This window comes from Triturus cristatus, chromosome 4_1, assembly GCF_964204655.1.
Source record: "Triturus cristatus chromosome 4_1, aTriCri1.1, whole genome shotgun sequence".
NCBI classification, from domain to species: domain Eukaryota; kingdom Metazoa; phylum Chordata; class Amphibia; order Caudata; family Salamandridae; genus Triturus; species Triturus cristatus.
In genome coordinates, this window is record NC_140585.1 from 1,177,668,131 (window position 1) to 1,177,686,362 (window position 18,232).

The window sequence follows — 18,232 nt, forward strand, 5'->3', positions numbered from 1 at the left end:
CATGGTATGAGTGTGCTTTTCTCTGAAAGGACACACCCAAACCCTGCACTCCCACCTGGGAGGCTAATTTACCACTGCACCTTTTAAATAATATATATTTGCACAGCACTCCCACACTGGAGGTAGAAAGACAAATTCTGGTGCTTTTAAAATAACACACACAAGTTTATTAATGCAATGTTTGAAAAGGTAGGCCAAATATATCAATAAATGCAGATTCTCAGGTATCAAACACTTTTAAATGAACAAGTAAAATAAAATGCAGTATATACACAAATAGCAAAGAGTAGAAAATATATACAAAACGGTTAGGAACACCTCACCGATTGAAGTAGCATCATCCTTGCCAACTCAAGCTTTGGGAAGTCTGTCAAAAGCCCAGGAAAGGAGTTTCAATCAGGACTCAAGTTTTGTCACCTTCACAGCAATACGTCTATTCTGTGGTGAACTTCCACCTGGCCCCCGTCGGCTACCAGCTTAAATATCATTACTCAACATGAGGCAAAGTTTCTAGAAAACCTCGCCCCCTTCTCATTAGAAAGCTGGCTGTACCAGTCTGCGTCAAGGCCAAGACGGAGGCTGGCCAAGCTCCCGTATTTTGACTTTGAGGCAGAGTTGCACATTCTACAGATAATATCCAGTTCACTCTGGTCAGTGAGGAGCGAAAAACAAGTGAGAAGCAGAAAGACCTTGAATATGAATCGCAAGCACTGCTATGCACGCAGAAGTAAGGCAAAGTCAGAAAGCAAGATGACATGAGACCATGTCAAAGCCAATAGTAAGAACTCATAATTCTAATCCAAACAACTTGCTAGCACTGCTGTGCACGCAGAAGCAAGGAAAAGTCAGAAAACAAGGTGACATGTGGCCATGTCAAAGCCAATAGTCAAAGTCAGAAAACAAGATGAGATGAAGCCATGTCAAAGCCAATAGTCAAAGTCATAAAACAAGATGACATGAGGCCATGTCAAAGCCAATTGTCAAAGTCAGAAAGCAAGATGACATGAGACCATGTTAAAGCCAATAGTAAGCACTTCTAATATAAATGTACTGTTCTACTCCGTGACAGCTCTCACTAAAAGACAACAAGATCACAAGAGAGGAGAGAAGCAGGCATATGCAGGACTGTCTCAAATATCCAAGATAAGGTATAATAACACCCTAAAGTCAGTTAAAATGTTGGTAGTTGAAGGTCATCATAGGGTGCCAAACCACAAGTGAGGATCTTTCACTACTTTCCACCCCATGACCTTTGACTATCACCATTTCAATATATCAGAAACTGAATCTCTTAACTAAAGGCATAACTATGTGAAAAACTGCATTTCTCAATTGAAAGCACAAAAACTGTTGAAAAACGACATTTCTTAACTGAAGGAACAAAAAGTATTCAAAAACTACATTTCTTAATTGAAAACACAACTAGAAGTGAAATACCTCATTACATAACTGAAATACGCAAATATAAAACTATGAAATCATAAAAGCACGTGATAATCACTTTAAAGCAAGTCTTAAGTGAAATCCCAGCCATGATTGAAGCACTGCATTTCTTAATAAACAAAAAGTTCCCTAGCACACGACAATTGTATAGTATGACAGTAGTACAGTAAGTTACTGCGACAATGAAATCTTAATGTACATTAAATGTGAGTCTTTTAGTCTTTTAGTTCTTTGGCTTCATCCTTCTTTAATGTTAGATTGTGTGACTGCTCCAAAGTCCAGATGCCAATACGTGTTTCGGCGTCTCTGTATTTTAGTACATACAACTTTTTCAAGGCTTAGAAGGCTTCTTTTTAGTGCTTAATTGCGTGTGGTGATACTTCCGACCCACACGTTCCATCCTCGAGTACGAGGCTCGTACTCGAGGATGCCGGGGTGGGAGTCTTTGACAAAATCATAAGTGGACTTGAAGTTGGCCCTACCTATCGGGACAAAGAAATGATGATATTGAGTACTCCCATAGAAACTGTACCCACGCCGGAGGAACGTGTAGGTCGGAAGTATGAGTGTTGTGATGTAGAGTGGAGTGTCGTAGAGAGGAGCAGAGTGTTGTAGATTGGAGTGGCTTAGAGTGAAAGAGCATAGAGAGGGGGCCAGAGGTGTAGAGTAGAGTAGCAGAGTGTGGAATGTGCAAGGTGTGGTAGTGCACTGTTATTGCAGACAACACATTTTCAATTCAAATGACCTTTACATCTGCACAAACAGTTTTACTGATAACACTATACAGCATACAAACGATAATGTGTGGAAATTGCATCACCTAGTAAACTGATTTGTTTTGATTGTATTAAAATATCTGTTTCCACCACACTACCGAATAACAAAAAAATGTGCTTCGTTTGTACTTTTCAATTTCCTCATTCCAGGCAATGAAAACTAAGATCTCAAGCAAACAAGATAAATAAGCACAACAAACCACAACAAAACAAATAAACTAATACTAATAGAGACTTAAACTAACATGAATCTCTCTTCCTTAACAAAAGACGAACAAAACAAAACAAACAAAAATCTTTGTCTTATTTTTTACACATATAAATTAGCCTACTATAGGAAATAATGTACTTTTAATTTACACACGATGCATGGAACTCACCATGAGAAATAATTTGTGGTTCTCCTTTATAACTACGAGTCCCAACATGCTCTAGACAATTATCACGCACTAAGAACAGCCCACTGGGGGCGATGAGCAAATGAATTTACATGTTTAATTGCATTAAAGGAGAGCGAATTCATGCACCGGTTTGTGTGAGCAGCCTATGATTAAGAGGTGGAACAACCTCGAAACGCGTCAGGCGATTGAAAGTTCCCAGAATGCTGAGACAAGCTATTGTCAGAAATCGAGTGGTGAGCTGGTTGCTGAGTGCGTTCCTAAAAGCTTCTGGGCATTTGGTTGAACATTATTTGGACACGGCGGCCCGCGCCGTGGGGAACTGCACCATCTTCAAAAAGGAAGAGGCTGAGGATTGAAACAATTCAACCCGTTTGCAGCGCAACCAGCTGGACGTAAAGAAATTTGCCTCAAAGGTTGGGGAGCCTACTATAGGAAATAATGTACTTTTAATTTACACACGATGCATGGAACTCACCATGAGAAATAATTTGTGGTTCTCCTTTATAACTACGAGTCCCAACATGCTCTAGACAATTATCACGCACTAAAAACAGCCCACTGGGGGCGATGAGCAAATGAATTTACATGTTTAGTTGCATTAAAGGAGAGCAAATTCATGCACCGGTTTGTGTGAGCAGCCTATGATTAAGAGGTGGAACAACCTCGAAACGCGTCAGGCGATTGAAAGTTCCCAGAATGCTGAGACAAGCTATTGTCAGAAATCGAGTGGTGAGCTGGTTGCTGAGTGCGTTCCTAAAAGCTTCTGGGCATTTGGTTGAACATTATTTGGACACGGCGGCCCGCGCCGTGGGGAACTGCACCATCTTCAAAAAGGAAGAGGCTGAGGATTGAAACAATTCAACCCGTTTGCAGCGCAACCAGCTGGACGTAAAGAAATTTGCCTCAAAGGTTTGGGAGCCTACTATAGGAAATAATGTACTTTTAATTTACACACGATGCATGGAACTCACCATGAGAAATAATTTGTGGTTCTCCTTTATAACTACGAGTCCCAACATGCTCTAGACAATTATCACGCACTAAAAACAGCCCACTGGGGGCGATGAGCAAATGAATTTACATGTTTAGTTGCATTAAAGGAGAGCAAATTCATGCACCGGTTTGTGTGAGCAGCCTATGATTAAGAGGTGGAACAACCTCGAAACGCGTCAGGCGATTGAAAGTTCCCAGAATGCTGAGACAAGCTATTGTCAGAAATCGAGTGGTGAGCTGGTTGCTGAGTGCGTTCCTAAAAGCTTCTGGGCATTTGGTTGAACACATATAAATAACAATGTAACAATTCTCAATTCATCACATGGTTTGCTTGCAATTCACAGTGACCTTCTCACAGCAACTTCATAAGTCACTTTCTTGCAAAAATCTATATGCAATCTGTGTCTTCTTCTATTAGATTAGTTATCATTGGCATCTGTGTTTCAACAAACCATTCCTCTTGCTCCTACAGAACACTCTCACAATGGTTCACCCTTCCGGTCATTTCAGCCGTAACTTGGGAGTTCAAATCTTTTAAAAAGGCTAATGTTTCTTGTTATCGAACATTTCTCTTTTTGTGCAGACATCATTGTACTGTATTAATTAATTACTGCAGGACGAATAATGCTTTCAGACTTCCTTGTCTCATGTTGTTTCTCAAGAAATAGATCACCAATATGATATTCTTGCGTTTGTACATGCCTTCTTTTAATCAGTCTATTCTTTCATTCTCTGTATCAGCATTGTATCTTCTTGCACAATCTTTTTGTGTCCTCTTTGAGCTCTAGCAGGTCTCTGGGGTACTCTTAATAATGAGTCTGCAAAAACATAAGCTCTGAAATACTTATTCCTGTTGACCAATAAGAAGTGTTTTTATAGCTCTTAAAACTTGACACAAAGCTTAATTTAGAGTCACTTGAGAAAGCTTCACTGTATGTACTATTCTTCAAGTGGTAGACATTAGCCTTTTGTCCATTCCCTGAGCTTGAGGCTACATGAGAGTTATTTTCCTATGAATTACGCCCATAGAATTAATACATCTTGTAAACTCATAACTATTAAGAGGCCAATTACGATCTCGCTAGGAAGGCCTCCAGACAAGTTCCGGAACAAGCAAATCCGATTCGGAACCTATGTTTCTGACCAAATCTTCCCTTGTTCCGAATGACCAAGTATGATGCGTAGATGTCGTCCACGTCAATCGAATTGTTTCTGAACCCGATCCTGTCAATCCTACTCATTCGCAGCGAATCCTGCAACGCTATGGAGCTGGCTTCCGAATGAGTGAGTATGATGCACGATTCGGACAGCCGTATTGACTCGGTCTCAGCAAGACGAAATGGTTGCGGGAATCGGACTTCGGGGGTTTTAGCAGGCCGCCCTTCACCTGGGGCCCTCCGAATCGGTCCCGTGAGGGTACCCATGGGTCCCCCCTTTCCATGCATGCATAGTGTGGCAGGCACCATGGGGTGCCCGCCACAGGGTATATTATTTTCCCCATTCCCTCATTTTTGCTATGGGAGCCTGTGTACACGTTCGGTATGCAGTCTCCCATAGAGTTCAATGGGAGTCCGAGCGAACTGAGTCCGTCACCATATGGGTGCATCGTAATCGGTCTTAAGACTCGCAGAGCGCAATTCGCTAGGAAAGTCTTCCAGATCACAGTCGTATGGAGAGCTTTCGTAGCGAGATCATACTCGTGCCTAAAAGTTAAACCATTGTCTGTCTTCAGGACAGCAGGCGTTCCCCATGCTGAGGAATATCATCCAGTACTGTTAACATAGCCATCGCTGACATTGAAGATGCTTGTTTTACTAATGGAAAATGAGAATATTTGTTAACATTTACCAGTAAATATTGTCCTTACTCTAAAGGACCATAGAAATCTGCTGCCATCACTGACCAAACTCCTCCGTATCACTTTGACATTTTGAAACCATCACAATACAATTTATTTTGCTCTGGACTGACACAGATGACAAGACCATACAAACATCTCAACCTCATCATCGAATCTTGAAAACTAGACTTTAGCCTGATTTAAATGTTTGTAGAGAGAGGGTGATGGAGTTCCCCCCCGCCAACATTATGGTCCAGTCGCTCGATTTAGAATCGGGCAGATCATAGGTTTGACGGCAGGCGGAGACTGCTCCAACTCCACCATGATCAAATCCCTCCAGCGGCTCTACTGAGTGAGGTTAACCGTTTGTCAGCACACTTATTTTTGATGGGCTGGAATACAGCCGATTTCCAATGCCCATCACTGCTGGGAAACACCTGGCAGTAAGGGGCATTTAAAAGTGCTCAATACCTGCCTCATCATGGGAAGAAGATTTCATGGTGAGGGGGGCATTGTTTGATTTATTTTGAAAAAGACAATCCAGCTATAGAATTTTATTTTTGAAAAAAAAAATTGTAAGTTTGCTGTATGGCTCTGTCATGGTCACGGAACCGTCCGTCAAACTTACAATGCATCGGCTGGAACAATACTAGAAATGTAGCCACTGGGCCAGCAGACATTTCTAAATTTGGTAGATGGCACCTCTGTCAGGGCAACAGAGTTAATGGAGAAACGGGTCACCTGCCAAGAACTAAATTGGGCCCTCTATCTCTTCGAAGTTTCTATGTTGCTGTTGCGGCTCTGTGAGTTTCATGGGCAATGTCAATCACTTGCCACTGCAGAACACGAGGCATTATTAATCTTGTTCCTATCCTCAAAATTCCATTCCAAGTCACAGACATCTCATCTTGCACAGTTTTAAAAGCATGAATGTCCTCCTGTCAAAAAACAGGAAGATTCCTTTACCAGTTTTAAACTGTTTGTTCCAACTATCTTTTTTATCTCTTGTATCATGCCGTCTGCTGCTGAAGTGTCCATTAGATCCTTTTCTGAAACAATTTCTGAATAGCAGTTTTTCCCAAGAAATACAAATGCTCCTAGAAATTGAAACTTTAGTCAGGCTGTTTGCTGAAGGATTTCTTGATAAATAGTCAGCTGGATTATATTCTTTCTCTGGTCAATGAGTAATTTTGAAATCAGAATCCATCTAGCTCATGCTCTATTTTTCTTAATATGGTGGTACGAGCACTCTCTGATTGGCAAGCATCGTTGTCAATGCTTGATGATGTGTTAGGGAAACATCGTTTACAACGCGGGGATTACATCGCGATGCCATTACATCGCGGTTTTTACAACGCAAGTCGTTACAACGACTTGCGCTAGATGGCGCTCTAGGACAAGGAATAGTATAATTTACTATCCAACACCTTCCCTACTGTACGTAGACTGGAGTTGGAATAGTAAATTATACTACTCCTAAGTCCAGCGCCCTCCAACGCAAGTCGTTGTAACGACTTGCGTTGTCAAAACCGCGATGTAATGTACTGCGATGTTAATGTATGCGTTGTAACGTCATACATCCGATGTGTTATCATAACAAACAATTTTGCGTATACAAATAAGTAATAATGTCCACATATCCACACTACAACAATACTTTCTTTCTCTGGATGAGAATATTTTTTTCACTTCAGGTAATCTTCAACTTGCACAGGGAACAAATATCTAGGGGCTTGTCCCACTTCTTTGTGGTGAACCAAAATTTATCCCAGTCCTTCGGGACTGGCTCCTACTGTGCAAATTGCATGACTAAAATATTTGAGATGTGTAGCTGATGAAATCTTCTCCTTAATGTTTTTGAATGCAGCACCACAATTCTTAATCCGCAGAAAATATTTTTCTTTCTTAGCCAATAAACACAAAGGAACATTGGCTGTGGCATAATCCTTTATCTAGTGAGAGAAATAAGTGGCAATTCAAAGAAAAAAACACAGTGTAGACACATTTTATGGAGTTGATGTAGTATTTAAAGGTGACACTTTTGCTGGATCTAATTGCATGCCTAATTTAGAAAACATATGCCCATAAAAAGTTATCCTAATTTATCAACTTAACATTTTCCTGCCAACCATTAATGCAGATTCTGGTAAATGTTTACAGTCTTCCCATAGAGCATGGTCTTGCTCTTTGTGTGATTTACCAAAAACCAAAATACCATCACTATATTTCATGCAGTTTATTTCTGGCGTGATAATGTTTTTTTTACAATTTTTGGGAAAATATCAGTCACAGAACTTATACAAATATGTAACCTTTTTATATATGAACAAACTCAATTGTTTCAAAAACGTTATTATGTATCTTCATTGTTCATTTACTTCTATCTGATGCTATCCTTTCCATAGATCTAATCTCAAAAATACAATTTAACAATTTAAATTGCTCATTAATATCATCAGGACGTGGATGCCTTTTGCTTTCAATTGCCAAATTTGGTATGCTCATGTCCACATACATCTAATATTGTTGGTGTTCCTATTCAGAACCACTACTATTGGTGAAACCCAAGGTGTTGGGTCCTTTGATGGGTTGATAATAGCCTGTTGTAGAAGAGATTTGATTTCATCTTCTACCTCACCTTGCAAATGCATAGGAGCTCTGAGTCTGTGAATGGTTGGACTGATTAAAATAAAAAGAATTTATGTAAACTGATTGATATAAAGTTATGTAAAGTACTTGTCCTGTCTCTGAATTTACTTAGACCCTGAAACAGACTTGGATGGTTTTTAATACAGGATGTTGCATTGTCACATCAAATATCATTACAATCAGGCCAATTTCTTAAGCAGTATCATTGCTCAGCAAGCGTGGCCATACAATGCCTTTCATTAGGACCATGAATCTGATGCTTAGCACTTACATTTCCATAATTTAGAATTCCCCCAAATTTCCCTTTAAAAGCTACACACTTCCTCTCCTTTGAAACACACTTACATTCAACGGATTAATGCTTTTTTTTCTTCTCGTATTCAGTGATACACATACTGTTACATGTGGAATGATATTCATACAAAGGGAACTTTTTGATTTCCCACTAAAAGGTCTATAGAGGCTGTATTTTCAATACAGTCTCTCTGCAGTAAACATATTAACTCATCTTCTTTCTTTAACTTTTTTTAAAACCATCTTTACTGGAGTTTCAATAAACAATACATTGACCACAACCTCTGGTTCTGTGCGAGTTGCAACAAGAGGTCAGGAACATGATAACGAGCCTCACAGGCGTTACTCCACTCATATGAAAATTAAGGCGCACTTATGACAATAATACAACTACTGTAACTGTTTGCAAGACCATGCATAGGTGCTATTACAAGTTAGCATCTATAAAGGAGTTTGTCATACAGTCCACCCCCAGGAGGCCAGGAAATGTATCTAGTCCTGAACATGCCATAATAGAGAAACCCTTCCGCAGGTGTGATGCAGTTTGATCCACCTGCAGGGCAGGCTCTAGGGCGGTGCGACCGGTGCCACCGCACCGGGTGCTGAGTTCGCACGGGGGTGCCTGTTTGCTAGTTTATATCGTGCTTAAAAGTACCTGCTGCCACGTTGTGTTCCTAGCCTCTAGAAATTTTCAGGCAAGAATTAAAATGTCAAGAAAACTCCGGTGATTAGTGTTCTTCCTGGCGAGATCGGAGTTTTGTCTAGTAGAAGTTTTGACACGTGGAAGTTTTGATTCATGGTAAGGTAGGGCAGAGGGTTAATCTGCCTGCTGCAAAGAACATGTACCATGCAGATCATAAAGTTAATATAATGTAAACAGGTCAGTGGGTTACTGCTTTTGTCAGAGACTTTCTTCTGTTAGTTGTAGTTTACAGTGACCTATTAACTGTCATAAGAAGTGCGTGCAGACTTCAAGGCATAGATTAGAGCGTATGGAATTTTTCCCCAAACTTTCATTATTCTAATGTTGCAAAAAGGGTTCATTTGGGTACAAATCAGTTTTGTTATGAAAGAGAGCCCCAATCCATTGTGTTACATTTTAAATATAGTTTGTGCTTCTTCAGACCAAGTACTCTTCAACTATACTGCCTACCTGTATGGATGACATGTGAATCCACCCCTTGTTGTCCTCTCTCCGTAACATTTCCTATACACTGATTTACGCACCCATGATTGATTGTCTCTGTGTAATGCGTGTGTTATGTAAAGTGCTCTGACACCCTTTACTTTTATGAGTGACACTATAAAATTAATTAAATGCGTCAGAGAGAGAGTGGTTATAGAGACTGTTAAAGGGTGGAAGGGAGGGAATCCGTGGTGGAGGTGGTCATTGTGGGCGCCAAAAAACATTTGGGCGCCACCAGTGCTAAAGCCGGCCCGGTCCACCTGTGCCACGGATGGGGGAAGGGGCGTGCCTACTGCTAGTAGGTGTCAAGCAGGTAGGGCAGGGAGGGAGCAGGTGCAGAAGGAGAGAGATTGAGCCCCTCCAGTATCATAGAAAACAGGCTTGTGTTGTGTGCTATGTGAGTCGATTGGTCCAAGGGGACGGAGCTGTTTCGTGGAGTCTCGAGGGTAATTAGCAAGTCCTAACAGTCTCATGCAATGGGTCTTTTTCTAAGTCCCCTGATCTCCTCCTGCCAGAGTGCCAAAGCCTCAGCGTTGCCCCATTTCAGCATCGCCCTGCAGCGTTGCGGCCTTCCAAGACATTGCTAGCAACCTGCAAAGTAGCAAAAGTACCAACTCAATAAATTGGGTGTTGGCCTCCCTAGTTTTCCTTTGCCTGTAAAGGCCTAGTAGGCAGCCGGGCAAGCAGTCAAAGTCAGTATGGCCCATCATGAGGCTCAATACATTAGTTACTTCAGTCCAGAGGCTTTGGGCTACTGGGCAGGTCCAAAACATGTGTAGAATGTCTGCCCCCATTGTCTGGTCCTATGGGCAGTCTGACGCCGCTGCGGGATAGATCCTATGGAGCCTAGTTGGAGTGAGATATGCCCTATGCAGGATATTATGTTGGATATACTGGAAAAAAGCGTTTCGGGACACTTTGTGTGTGTATAGTAGTATCCTATCCTATTCCTTTGGTGTGAGTGAGCTACCTATATCTGCCTCCCAAAATGCCTTAAATAGTTGTCAAGGGATCTTGCAGAGTGTGAGCTTGCGCCTTGCACAGCCAAGCAATCGGACAGCGGCCATCACTCGGTGTGTGCATAGTACGTTGGAATGGGTTGGTTGTCCAGTTCCGAGTCCAGTATATTACACAGTCAGGCTAGCGCACACGTCAGTTTCCGATAGGCAAGGAAATGGCCGCCAGGAGGCCTGCCGTGTCTAACAGCTGGTCAAATGAGATTAGGGCCCCATTCATAAAAAGGTCTCCTAGGATGCAGACTCCGGCGTTTCCCACTGTTCCACACTCATTTGGCCAATATGTTTCCGGGAGACTCAAAGGGGTCACCTTCGGATCATGAGGCGCAAGGCCCTGGCAATACTACAATAGGCCGCCCCCTGCAGTCCATTTGCGGACAATTGTAGTGTTGCACCAGGTACAAAGGTCTCCTGTGCTATCAGTTGTGTCCTTTCACTAGGGGTGTGACCCAACTTGTCTATTTGTTTCCCTGAGCGCCACTGTTGCTACGCTGCCCGATAGTACTGTTCAAAATTTGGGGACCAAAAGCCCCCATGCTCTATCGGTAGCTGTAACCTAGAGAGTTTCACCCACCTTCTACCCTAGTTCCAAATTAGACCATCCAGCATGGTGTGCAATGTGCGAAAGGTGCTGCATGGCACCATCAATGGCAAGTTGCCAAAGTAGTATAAGAGTCTCTGGAGCATTAAAATTTTAGAGAGCACGACCCTGCCTTGCACCGATAGAGGGAGCGAACATCAGTAGGTGCTCTGGGGGCAGAGGATTGCAATTGCTTTTGTGAGGCTTCCATCAATGAGATCTCCGGGTGTATGGCACATATCGATGCCCAAATATCGGAATGTTTGGTCATCACAATGCACCACTTGATTGCCCTCCGGCATGTGCTGTGGGGGGGGGGGGCAATCCAGGGAAAGTTGGAACAGACAGGTCTTCGCCCCGGTTATTTCCAGCCATGAAGCTCTCCTAACAGAGTCCAGGATATTTGCCATCTCCCCAATGCCCACCCTGATTTCCCTGGCGTATATATATGAGATTGTCATCCACATATAGGGAGACTTCATGTGTCGTGCCTCCTAATGGGATGCCTGAGGCCTAACCCCCTTGTCTTAGTTTTTGTGCCAAGGGTTCCATTGCCAGGGCAAACAATAGCAGTGAAAGAGGGAAGCCCCATCAAGTATAAGAGTCATAGGAGCGTTACCATTTTAGAAAGCGCCATCCTGCCTTGCACCGATAGGGGGAGGGAGCATCAGAAGGTGATCTGGGGTCAGAGGAATGCAATTACTCTTGTGAGGTTACCATCAATGAGATCTCAGGGTGTATGGTACATATTGATGCCCAAATATTGGAACGTGTGGGCCTCCCAACGCACTACGGGCATGCCTACCAACATGTGTTGTGGAGGGGGGGGGCAATCCGGATGGAGTTGGAACAGACAGGTCTTTGCCCAGTTTATTCCCAGCCCTGAAGCACTCCTAAGGGAGTCCAGGAAATGTTGACCGTCACAATGACAGCCCTGATGTCCCTGACGCATACAAGCAAGTCATCTGCAAATAGGGAGGGCATATAGGGAGACTGCATGTGTCATGCCTCCTAGTGGGATGCCCCAGGCCTGACCCACTTATCTTAGTCTTTGTGCCAAGTGTTCTATTGCCAGGGCAAATAATATCAGCGAAAGAGGGAAGCCCTGGTACATGCCTCTGTTGAGTGTAAAGGGGCCCAATATACGTTGACCTATCTTCACCATGGCAATCGGCTCCATATAGAGAAGTTTAATGAGTCATAATAGCCTGCCACCTATACTTACTGCTGGTTCATGCTCCAGGATCGCCAGCATGAATCCCCATTCTAAGGTGTTGAACGCCTTTTCTTGATCTAAGACCACACAGGCAGGGCCGGACTGGCCGTAGGGGGCATCAGACGCTTTCCAGGGAGGCTGGAAGGGAGGGGGCCGGTTTTGCAGCAGCGCCAGCCATTTTTTTGTTACTGGGGGGCCTGTTTTGCAGCAGTCCTGCAATATTGGCCCCACTACCAAAAGTATCAGTGCTTCACACTTGCGCCCCCCCACCCCTTCCCGGGGCCGGTCCTACAAAATTGCCAGGGATGCTTTGGGTTCCTAGACTGGCCCTGCACACACGCTGCGAAGGGTCGGTGTTTTGGGGTCTCTTCTAACATCAGTGTAGTCTGCGGATGTTGAGCGCTGTGGATCTGTTTGGGATGAATCCTGTCTGGTCTCGGTGTACCAGATCTAGTAAATGTTCCAGGATGCTCGCAGCTATTCCCTTGCTCAATATCTTATAGTCATTGCCTAACATCAACAGCGGCCTTTAAGAAGTTATCTCCATAGGATCACCCCGAGTTTTGAAGTGAGATTAGGAGAACCTTATGGAGGGACAGGGGGAGGTGGCCTGATGTGAGTGTTGCTTCGTACACCACCAGGATCTTAGGGACAAGGGTGGTCTTGTATGTTTTGTAAAATTCTATTGGCAGCCCATCTACACCTGGAGTTTTGCACATGGGGGGGCTCGGATAACTCCTAGAAATTCCTGTTCCATTAGCAGGGTGTGGAGGGTCTCTCAGGGTTCTAGCGCCACCAATGGTAATTGGATCTGCCCTAAAAAATCCCCAATCTGTTCCCGATGATTGACAAGGTGAGTGTTACATATGCGATAGTAGGTGCGGAGGGCCTTGTGTATGTTTCATAACTAGTGGCCCGCATTGTTGGGGTGCTGCGGATGGCTGTGATCAGAGTGGTAGCCATAGCAGACCTCAGGAGCCATATCAATAAATGGCCAGCTTTAATGCCCTGAGCATGCATTCTGGCCTGGTATGCTCTATAATCGAGGCATCGCAGAGAGTCTACTAGGTGTGTGTGTCTTTCTCTCCACTCTACCAGGGCGATCCGCTTGTTTGAATCCCCTCTGAGCCACTCTCTCTAGGGTCCATAGCACGTCCTGCACCTGCATTAGCTCTTGGTATATGGTACCTCTCGCCCCAATCACTGTGTGTTTGCAATGGCTCCGCATTACTGATTACATGGCCTCCCATTCCACCAAGCGGGTAGTAGCGGTGTCCAAGCTGTCTGCTATATAAGTCCGTAGGGCACCACCAGTCAATTCCTGGAACGCCGTGTCCTCCAGGGTCGTGGGCTGTAAATGCCATGTTGGTACAGTAGGAAGCAGTGTTCCCCACGATATCTGCAAAAGCAAGCGATTGTGGTCAGGCAGCGTTTTCCCCAGAGACTTCACCCGTTTTACCAGCAGCCGCATGGAAAGGCTGCACAGCAACCTGTGCAGATGCGCATGAAGGTCATGAGGCGGCGAGTAGTTGGAATACTCTCTAGTGGTCAGGTACAGTGTGCGCCAACTGTCATACAGGGTGCAATGCGACAGCCACTGGGATATTTAGGATGCAGAGCCAAGCACAGGAGAGTTGGGCAATGGGGGATGTGAGCGATCCAACTGTTCATCCAAGATGCAGTTTAAGTCTCCACCTATGATCCAGGGCAAATGGGACCACTGGAACAGCAGGGTGAAGAGGCATGCCAGGAGTTGTTGTTATGCTACATTTAGAACATAAACTCTCCCTAGTAGATTATCTCTGCCATCCAACTGACCCTCGACAAAAACATAGCGACCCTTAGGGTCTACTTCAACCCTTGTGTTCCTGAAAGGTACTGAGGGTCTTATCCATATGACTGTACTCCAAGTATGTTGTGTAACAACATAGGCTACGCCAGCACTTCTGAAACTTGCTGTTCTGCCCTTTGGCAATATGAGTTCACCTGGAGGAACACTATACATGTCCTCTATGTTTGACATATTGATGCACAGTGTTCCTCTTGCACACTGTTCCCATCACCCGGACATTCCAGGTTAGAACCTATTTCCAAGCCATGGCGTGTGGTCACTCAGGACAAAATGAGGTGTGTAGGGGGGTGAGACACCAGGGCAACTTGGTGTGCTAGTGTAGGGGCAGTTGTATACAAAACATTTAGGAATTTCAATAATAAGTGGACCTTAGAAATTTCAATATTAGAGTAACATAAGCCAGATGCTGACAATGTGCAAAATAATTTTTAGTTTTGTTCAAGCCAATAAATATGTTTTCTTTCATCATTTTGTTCGTTTAAAAATCAATACTCATATTTCATTTTCATATTCAAACATTGAATGCAATACATATCACTTTATTCCATTGGTGCTATAGTGTATTAACCAAATCCTAACCACACTCTTCCTCACTCAACCACTATTTATTTGACAATATAATTTAATACAGAAATTGATAACATGCACTATATTTTGAGGCAAAACACAGTTTGTCCAATCTTTTCATTGCCAATTAAGAATGATTAATGTTAAACATGATACAAAATACAACCAGAAATGAAATTTGTAACAATTCAATGAGAATGTGGTTTCACCAATAAGAATATAGCCTCTTATTTCAATCAAGGAACATGTTCAATATAGTCATGGCTAAGATCAGTCGTGTCCAAAGAGGGATAGCTTTCGATCGATAGTGTAGGGGGAGGCCATGTGTATAAAGGCAGCATAGCCTGTCATGCAGTGCAACTAAGACAATAAACAACTTTCTCAACTTCCATACCCAGGGCGGCAGAATAACGCCTAACTGCCCAAAGGTAGAACATATTACCTCATCAGAAGGAGGAACCTGGCATTCTGACATGTCACAGCCTGTGGGGGTCAGGGAAAACGAAGAGGGGTTGACTAAGAGGGTGGTGGAAACCTGCTCAAGTTTTCCATATCTTTGGCGGCAGCGGTGCACAGGGCACGGTAATGGTGCAGCCTACAGTTTGAACATCAAAGCTAAAAGCAGTTAGCCATCCAGGTGTGGTATGCCAGGCCCCCCACCGATGCACAACTAGACAATGTTATTGGCAGTTTGCGGCATGACCAGTGGGAGTACGGTTGGCGCACCAGCCGCAGCAGCCATGGGGTGAAAAGAGTTCTCTGTTCACATGCTGGTGGCTGTCATGAGTGCCTGTCATTGCTTCTCTATGGCCTGCTCCAGAGATGGTGCCGGACAATGTAATTCCGCTGCTTTCCCTGCAGCGGCGCCTGCCACGTATTGGAGCAGTCGATCTCCTTCATATATCCGGCGTTCCCTCCACAGGGGATTCATATTTATCTACTCAGTCTAGGTGTCCACTGGTTCAGTAAAGAAATAGCTTGTGTGGATTGCTATCACTTTCAATTTGCCTGGAAATAGGGGTGAGTAAGCTAGGTCAACAGAGCACAGTTTTTTCTTCACTCCCAGAAACGAGGCCCCGTGGCACTGTTTTGTCAGTGAGAAGTCCCAGACGATGAATGTGTTTGTATATTGTCAAATGTGATGGGTCCAGCTCCCCAAGCTACCTTGAGGATGGTTTCCTTGTCATGGAAGTTCATGATCTTGGCCACCACTGGTCTTGGTGGGGCTCCCGGACAGGGGGTGTCTGTCCAGCATTCTGTGTGTTCTCTCCAGCAGGAAGAAGGGCAATAGGCCTGTGGGAGCCACTGTTGTGGATAGCCGGTTTTTGAAGAAAGAGACTGGGTCTGGGCCCTCCGTGCGCTCTGGGAGGCCCAGGGTTCAGATGTTACTTCAACAGGACCGTCTGATACTCTATTTTCCAGGGCCTGTATTCTGACCGTCAGGTCTGATGTGGCCAGCTGCAAAGATTTTAGGGCAGCTTTGGTGTGTGTGACTCAGTCAGCAAGCTTCCAGTGCTCATCGTTCAACAGACTGTTCTACTGCCAGTGCATCCACACAGCCCCCAGGGTCCTTCCTGGTGTCAGCTATGGCATTTAAGATCCTGTCACGTTTTGCATCTGCGGGCTCCTGGTGAACAACTGTCTGTGTCATGTCTGCCATTTCTGGATCACAAACACCTCCCCCTGTGTCTAGATACCCCAGGAGGTGCCGAGCTCCTCCAGTGCCTCGGCACCCCATGTGCCACCTGGATCCGTATATCGGGGGCAGGTCTCAATGCTGGGGCCAAATGTTGTGGGCCTAGTCAGTTCAGGACTTAACAAGGCACTAATCCAAAAGTGTGGGTGGTGATGTCCTTAAGGAGTCCAGGCTACAAGGGGACTACATCAGTGCATGCATCACACCAGGGTCCCCCATGGTCAGTTCCTGGGACCCACTTCATCCCTGGGCTGACACTCTCCCGGCTCCTGCTACCTGGAGGGGGGGGGCCACCGGCAGTCCCTGTGTGGGGTGCGTGACGATGAAGGGGGCCTCAGTACCCTACTATCCTCCGAATACTGCTATAAGAGGAGGCCTCATACACCCTCCATTATGCGTGGTGGGCGGCAGCGGTAGGGAGTACATACTCTGTTTGGACTACCTCGGTGAATCTCATCGGGGGGCCCTGTGGTCAAAGCCTAGGGTCAGCCTTACCCCCAGGCTGTTGCTCTTCTGTCTCCTGTCACCTGGGGGGGGGGGGGCACAAGCAGTCCCCATTAGTTGTATGAGGAAATTAAGAGGGGGCAGCAGGAGCTAAGCACTCTTCTCTATATACTGGTATAAGGGTGGACCCTCTTTTACTCCCCGATGTGCATAGCCTCCCCCACCCCCCGGAAGGTGCAGTCAATGGGGGAAATTGGAGCAAGGTAGGCCCCCAATGGGGTGAGGGAGACAATGGGGGAAGCCATGGTCCCTGCGGGGGCTGCTTTGTCACCTTGGACCACATCCGATCAAAAGCTATCCCTCTTTGGCCTACCACAGTCCACCAGGATCCACACAGCAGTTTATGGGCAGATGTGCGGCCACATCTGTTTGCCACAGTCAGTCACAAGGAGATGGGGGGCACTACACCAACCACATGAGAAGCAGGACACTCTCGGGTGACAGCCTCAGGTGGTGGCGTCCTCAGGTGCGGATCCAGCATCCTCCAGCTCCAGGCTCAAGGCGCCAGTCCATGTCGCGCATCCGGGCCATGGCCTCACTCGCCACTTGCAGGCCCAAATGCAGGCTCCGCTGCTCTCCTCCATGACAATCCCTTCCCTGCCATTTCTTGAAGCTGTTGAGGGGTGCAAGGTGGGGAGCCCATGCCCACACACCAGTGGCTGGGCCCGGATTAAAGGCCTGCCAACAGAGTTGTGCTTAGGCACGTCTGCCATCCTGCAGAGGCTAGCCACATCTCCTTCTTCCTTCATCTCTTATTGCAGTTCTTCTTGTGTCAAGTATAGTAGCTCACTTTCATTTTCTTTAATATCTTTTTAAAAATGTTTACAACTAGGACCTTACATTTGTCTGACATAGTTTTTACCTTTCCTGTTCTCTTTTTCAATTTAGTCTGACCTTTTTTTACACACTTTGGAAAAGTGATTTATCTTGCCACATTAGGAGATCACTGGCCCAACACTGGACATGTTCGCACATGTGGAAACTGTAGCACATTCTTTTAGCATTTTCTTCTCTTGCATGCAATCATCACTTTTTTCTTCTTGTATGGTTCTTTCTTATCTGATAAGCTTGTTCTAGCATTTTTGATCTTCCCTTTTCCATATCAATCAACTCAATTTTGGACCCATTCTCCTCATGCCATTGGTAAACTTGTTGGAAGAGCATATGTCTTTTCCAATACTTTTTTTTTTACAGAATACTACTGAATTACAACCTTCAA

General features: G+C 44.7%; 1 protein-coding gene across 1 annotated transcript in view; it reads left to right on the forward strand.

The window, feature by feature from the left end:
- The first annotated feature begins 2,769 nt into the window (after nucleotides 1–2,769).
- PET100 (PET100 cytochrome c oxidase chaperone) overlaps nucleotides 2,770–18,232 on the forward strand; it is a 148,027-nt gene continuing 132,564 nt past the window's right edge. The window contains exon 1 of the mRNA XM_085654400.1: nucleotides 2,770–3,529. The gene's annotated coding sequence lies outside the window, so the exon portion shown is untranslated. The remainder of the gene's footprint in view (nucleotides 3,530–18,232) is intronic.